This window comes from Notamacropus eugenii, chromosome 6 (assembly GCF_028372415.1).
Source record: "Notamacropus eugenii isolate mMacEug1 chromosome 6, mMacEug1.pri_v2, whole genome shotgun sequence".
Lineage (NCBI taxonomy): Eukaryota > Metazoa > Chordata > Mammalia > Diprotodontia > Macropodidae > Notamacropus > Notamacropus eugenii.
In genome coordinates, this window is record NC_092877.1 from 16,660,015 (window position 1) to 16,666,416 (window position 6,402).

The window sequence follows — 6,402 nt, forward strand, 5'->3', positions numbered from 1 at the left end:
CAGTTCAGTGCCCCCACCCCCTTGTTTTTATACGGCCCTTAGTTCGGTCAAAGAGCCACACTTGAGACCTAGAGGACCACATGCGGCCTCAAGGCCAAAGGTTCCCCACCCCTGGTCTAGATCCACTGGGCATAACTCAGTTGCCACCTCACATTAAGGAAGGGGACAAGGGCCTTTCTGAATTTCTGCACTATCAGCTTCTGTTCACTGACTTAGGTTGGATGCAAAGGATATGAGGGCTCAAATACCAAGGTCAAGTCTCCTAATCTTTTTCCATCCTTCAAAGCTAAGATAGATTTAATGAGAATTAAAGTTGAGGGCTTAGGGGGAGGGGGAGTAGGAGGGGGAGAAAAGGGTGAAGTTGGAGTCACCCAAGGCTCCTTTCCTCTGCCCAAAACCTCAAATAAATCAGTTTTTCATTTCAGTCTCTTTGTTGGCGTATCCTGGGCATCAGCAGCTGCCAGAATCAATAGCCCCAAGCTTGGGTAAGTAGAACAGGTTTTCTCCCTATAGGGGGAGGGAATCTGGGTAAAGTGCCAGGGTTCTTTGGGTAACTCAGGGGCCCTCCTCCTTTCTTTCAACTGCAGAATGACAGTAGAATTCATTTAGTAGAATGGGAGCTTCTTGAGGACAGGAAATGTCATTCTCTTTTTGTCTTTGCCTGCTCAGTGCCCCGGTGCCAAGAGAGAGCGATGGTGGCATAGCTGATGGAGAACTTGACCTTGATTCAAGTCCCTTCTCTGACTTATACTGTCTATATGACCTTGGAGAAGTCTCTTGGCCTCTCAGTGTTCTAAGCTATGCTCTAATAATCTAGATTCTGGAGGTGGCGCTGACTTGCATTGGTAAAGGGAGTGTCCTCACCTGGGAGTTTCCCTTACAGTGAAATCTCAACTCCAGTTCTCTATCCCCAGAGCCTCATAGAGGGTTAAACTGGGAGATTAGGAACTGGAATCGGAAGCAATCTCAGGCATTGGCTAGTCCAACCCCTTCATTTTATGGATAAAGAAACTGACGCATGTGACACATGGTTCAGTGATTCGCCTAAGGTCTCTCTGGTGATAACCATGATACAGATAAGGAAACTGAGGCACGTGGTGGATGGTGAAGTGATTTGCCTAAGGTAGTAGCCATAACAGGTGGAATTTAAATCCAGTTCCTCTGACTCCAGAATCAGTATTCTTTTGACTGTATATATTCATATTATTACCATGTTGAATATAGGATTACTGAGTTGAATGAAATGGAATTATTAATCTATTGATTTCTTGCCAAGTTCCCAAAGGTTGGACAGAATCTACTGGTGCTTGATTTGTACACTGAATCTTCCCTTTCAGGCCCAAGATCGCTTAGTTGTCCCAGAAAATAAAGACTTGCTTCATACTTCTTTCACTTTCTTTATTTTTCTTGTTTTGTCCGTGGGTTTTCTTTTGCAACATGGCTAATGTGAAATCTGTTTTGCATGGCTTCATGTGTATAATTGATATCACATTGCTTGCCTTCTCAAGGGTTGAGGGAGGGCCAGGGACGAGAGAATTTGGAACTCAAAATTTTTGAAAATGAATGTTAAATTTAAAAAAATATATAACTGGGAAATATTTAATGAAATAAATCAATGTGTATACATATATATTTAAAGACTTACTTAGCTTTTCTCTGCTTACTCTCATTAAATTAGGAAGCTAATGTTTATACTGGTACAGTACAGTAGAAGCTAGATATTAGGTATCAGAGGCCCTGGTTTTCATTTCTTCTTCTACTGACCTCAGGCAAGTTACTTTCTCTCTGCCTCAGTTTCTTCTCCTGTAAAATGAAGGGATTGGACTCAATCTCTAAGGTCTCTTCCAGCTCTACAATCTATGATCCTATATGTTAAGGGTCTCCAGAAGCCCCTAATACAATGTTCTATGCCCACTCCTCAAACTCCATCCCTACCTCAAACACATGCAACTGCATGATGGGAGAAAGACTGGCGAAATAATTTTGGTACCAGGGAGAGGCTCTCAAATTTGCACATCTGGGAGGGTTCCTGATTTAAATTCTTATAATTTCTTTAGGTTAGTGCAGAAAAGTTGCCAGAATGATTTCTTTTTTATGGCTAGGAGAAACGATTTATCATTTACTACCCACCAAATCACTGATCAACAGGGATAGGGAATATCCCTATTGCCTCTGGACACTCCTTCCTCATTTCTTCCACTGAACAATTTTAACTTGGAGTGACATGATAGAGCAAGAGCTTTATCCTAGAGCAAGCAAAGAGAGTTAAAGGATCACAGATTTAGAGCTAATGGTAGTGCTATGTTGGGACAAAAGCCTATTGTTAAATTTTCAGTGTGAGCGTTTATACCTTGGAAATGTGCTACAAACCAGGACCTCATTTATTGTTTTATTGATTGTCCGGACTTAGGAAAGTGATGGAGAAAATGTTAATAATATATTGATCTTAAAAGTATACTATGTGTACTTTTCCCCCCTAGAGAGCAGGTTGTTAAACATTTACCAACACACCCCTGACTAAAAGGGCTCGGGTATCATTTAGTCCAAGAATGTACTAAATGATTATTTTAACCATGAGAAGACTGAGTCTAAGAGGAGATATCAGATTATAGATTTTAGAGCTGGAAAGGAAACTGGAGACCACCATATCTAACTCCCCTTATTTTTTAGATGAGGAAACTGGGTCATAGAGAAGCTAAATGATTTGTCCAACTTCATACAGATACCATGAGATAAAAACTGGATGTAAACTGAGGTCTTCTGACTCCAAATCCAGGACCCTTCGTACCTTAACCACCCTAGATCTCAGTTTCCTCATCTGTGAATGAAAGGGTCAGACTGGATGCCCTGTGATTTTGTGACTGTCCCACTTCTATGGAATACTAACCAATCTCTCCTCTGTCCTAAAGCTCAGCTCACTGGGCTCACTGGAAAGGAGAATCTAGTTAGTTAATAATTTATTAAATGCCTACAATATGCCGTACACTGTGCTAAATGTTGGGGATACAAAAAGAGGTAGAAGACAGTCCCCGGTCTCAAGGAGGTCACAGTTTAATAGAAGAGAAAACATACAAACAACTATGGAAGTTATATGCAGGATGAATGGAAAATAGTTGACAGAGAAAAGACACCAGAATTCACAGGGCGTGGGGAAGGCTTCCTGCAGGAGATGGGATTTTAGTTGGGACTTAAAAGACATCAAGGAAGCAGAGAGGAGGAGGGAGAGTGTTCCAGGCATGAGGGCTAGCCTGTGAAAAGTGCCAGGATTATAAATAAAGAGCTGAAAGGGACCTCAGACACTAATAACTCCAACTCCTTCCTTTTACAGATAAGGAATATGAGGGCCAGATAGGCCAAGTGATGTGCCCAAGGCCACACAGAAAGTGAGCAGAAAGGCCAGGATTTGAACTCAGATCCTCAGATTTTTGTCTTTCTCCTCATAGGCTGCAAGAGAAACTAGAATTCCAAGTTAAGTCTTTGCTTCGCCCAAACACCTTCTATCTCTGTGCCTCCAGCACCCAGCCCTCAAATTCCACTACATCCTTGATGGTTCAAGTCCCATCCACAACTGGCTGGTTGTTCTGGCTCCCAGCAGGCTCTGGGCCAGGCTCATGAATCCCAGTGCTATTGAGTCATGCTTGGGACTTTATCTTCAGGAGCAGCTGCTAGGGTTTCCAGAAGGGCTATGGACTCCCTTATTTGCTTTAATCAAGCATCCTTTTTCACAGAAGTCCTGTGCATTCCTGAAGGCAGGAAGTTGATTGTGGAATCCGATAACAGAGAGGGAATGTGTCCCATATTCTCAGGACGTGCTGCCAGGGGATCGAGAGCTGATGCCACTCAAGGCTTACATCTGCTCCAAGAAGTGGTGTGAGGGACTGCCCAGCTTGTCTCTCCAGCCAGACAGTAAGCTCCCTGTGGTCGGGGTCTTATCTCACACTTACTGTTCATTTCCCCAATAGTACCTGGTGAAGTGTCAGTCACATAGTGGATAGTCAATAAGTATCTGTTAACTGAATAATTCCCCTTCCCTGGCAGTAATTGTATCATAGTGATAATAATAGTAATAGCTAACACTTTTAGAATGCTTTAGAGTTGGCAAAGCCCAGTACATGTATTATCTCATTTGATCTGGAACCTTGCAACAGCCCCGGGAGGTAGGTGACATTATTATCCTCACGGTACAGAGGAGGAAACTGAGGCTCATGGGGGTTGTTTGACTTGCTCAGGTTTACTCAGCTCTTATAGTACCAAGGAAGGATTCAAACTCCAGTCTTCATGACTCGCAGTCTCTTCTATTCCAGCCTAACTACTTCCTAAGTCCTTGATGAACGTGTATCTTCAGACAGGACCTGCACAGATGTCAGGCCAGCTGGGTCCTACCAGACATTTCCTGGCAATGTGTTCATGTTTCAGAGAATGAGTGGTCTTCCAGCCTTTGCTAAAGAACCTCAGGGGATGGAAAAATCACTCAATAAACCAACCAACCAATTTATTAAGCACCTACTGTATATGCCAGGCTTTGTGATACAAACACACAAAATGAAACCGGTGTTGTCCCCAGAGTTTGCATTCTAAAGGGGAAACAACATGGACACATAAAAGGGGGTGCAAAATATAGTCAAAATCAAAATATTCCGGGGCAGCTGGGTGGCTCAGTAGATAGAACATTGGACTAGGAATTGGGGAGACCTGAGTTCGCATAAGGCCTCAAACACTTACACACTAATGTGTGACACTGGGCAAGTCACTAACCTGTTTGCCTCAGTTTCTTCATCTGTAAAATGGGAATAGTAATAGCATCTGTCTCCAAGGGTTGTTGTGAGGATCCAATGAGATAAAAATTGTTGTGTTTAGCACAGTGCCTGGCACAAAGTAAGGGCTATGTAAATGTTAGCTATTAATACAAGGTAATTTGGGGAAGGGAGGCACCAGCATCTCGTAAGGGTGGGGAGGAGGGAAGAGATAAGCAAAGCCTCATACAGAATACAGCTCTTGAGCTAAGCTTTAACAGAGGCTGAGAATTCTAGAAGGTAAAGGCAACAAGTCCATTACTTTTGTAAGCAGCCAGTTTTTGCAAGTTTTTGTTTTCCTGAAATGACATCTAAATTTTCCCTCTTTGCAACTTACCCCCATTATTCCTGGTTTTCTCTTCTAGGACCAATCAGAACACAACTCCTCCACGCACTGGAAGTCACCCATTATGTTCTCCCAAAGCTCTCTGCTCAAGGCTAAACATCCCCAGATCCACCAACTTCTCCTTATGTGATATAGACTCAAGACCCTTAAACATCCTGACTGCCTTCTTCTGGATGATCTCCATTTTCTCCCTAAACTTGTGCTGTCTCAGACTGAACACAATACTTCCAATGTGGTCTGGCCAGAGCAGAATACAGAGGGACTGTCACCTTCTTTCTGGAAGCTCAGCCTCTCGATGTAGTTGAAGGTCCCATTAGCTAACTTGATTGTCCCTTCACATTGCTAACTCATATTGAGCCTACAGTTCATGAAGACTCTCAGATCTCTTCCCTACAAACTGCTTTCCAACCATACCTCTCCCATCCTATGCTTGTAAAGTTGATTCTTTTTATATATTTTATTTTTCCCAACTTCATGTAAAAGCAATTTTTAAACATTTTTTAGAAGTCTAGAGTTCCAAATTTTCTCCCTCCTTCCCCCTCCCCCACCACTCCAAGATGGTAAGCAGTTTGATATAGTTTTACGTGTGCAATGTAAAATTAGTCATTTTGTACAAGAAGACTTGAATTTAAATTGAATTTAAAAAATGAAAGAAAGTGAGAAACAGCGTGCTTCAGTCTGTATTAAGATCATATTGGTTCTCTCTCTGGAGACATCATGAGTCCTCTGAGATTGTCTTGGATCATTGCATTGCCGGCATTCAGAATTCTTTATCATACAATGTTGCTGTTACTGTATACAGTGTTCTCCTGGTTCTACTCGCTTCACTTTTCATCAGTTCATGTAAGTCCAGGCTTCTCTGAAGTCATTCTGTTTATCATTTCTTATAGCACAATAACATTCCATCATGATTGTATATCACAGCTTGTTTAACCATTCCCCAGTTGATGGACATCCCTTTGATTTCCAGTTCTTAGCCACCACAAAAAGAACTGCTATAAATATTTTGTACAAATAAGTCATTTTCCTTCTTTTAATGTCTTTGGGATGTAGACCTAGCAATGATTTTGCTGGATCTAAAGGTATGCTCAATTTTATTGCCCTTTGGGCATAGTTCCAAATTGCTCTCCAGAATAGTTTGGTCAGTCCACAGTGAAACTGGTTACTTGAACCCAAATTTAAAACTTTGCATTTTTATCCCTACTGAAACAACTGCTCAGATTCAGTCTCATGTACAAGCTGGTCAAAATATTTTTGTGTCCT

At 42.0% G+C, this 6,402-nt stretch overlaps 1 long non-coding RNA gene across 1 annotated transcript; it reads left to right on the forward strand.

Moving 5' to 3' along the window:
- Positions 1 to 380: 380 nt before the first annotated feature.
- On the forward strand, positions 381 to 6,177 carry LOC140510471 (uncharacterized). The gene is made up of 3 exons (XR_011969241.1): positions 381 to 485; positions 3,729 to 3,906; positions 5,159 to 6,177. It is a non-coding gene; the product is annotated as an uncharacterized lncRNA (long non-coding RNA).
- The last annotated feature ends 225 nt before the right edge of the window (positions 6,178 to 6,402 follow it).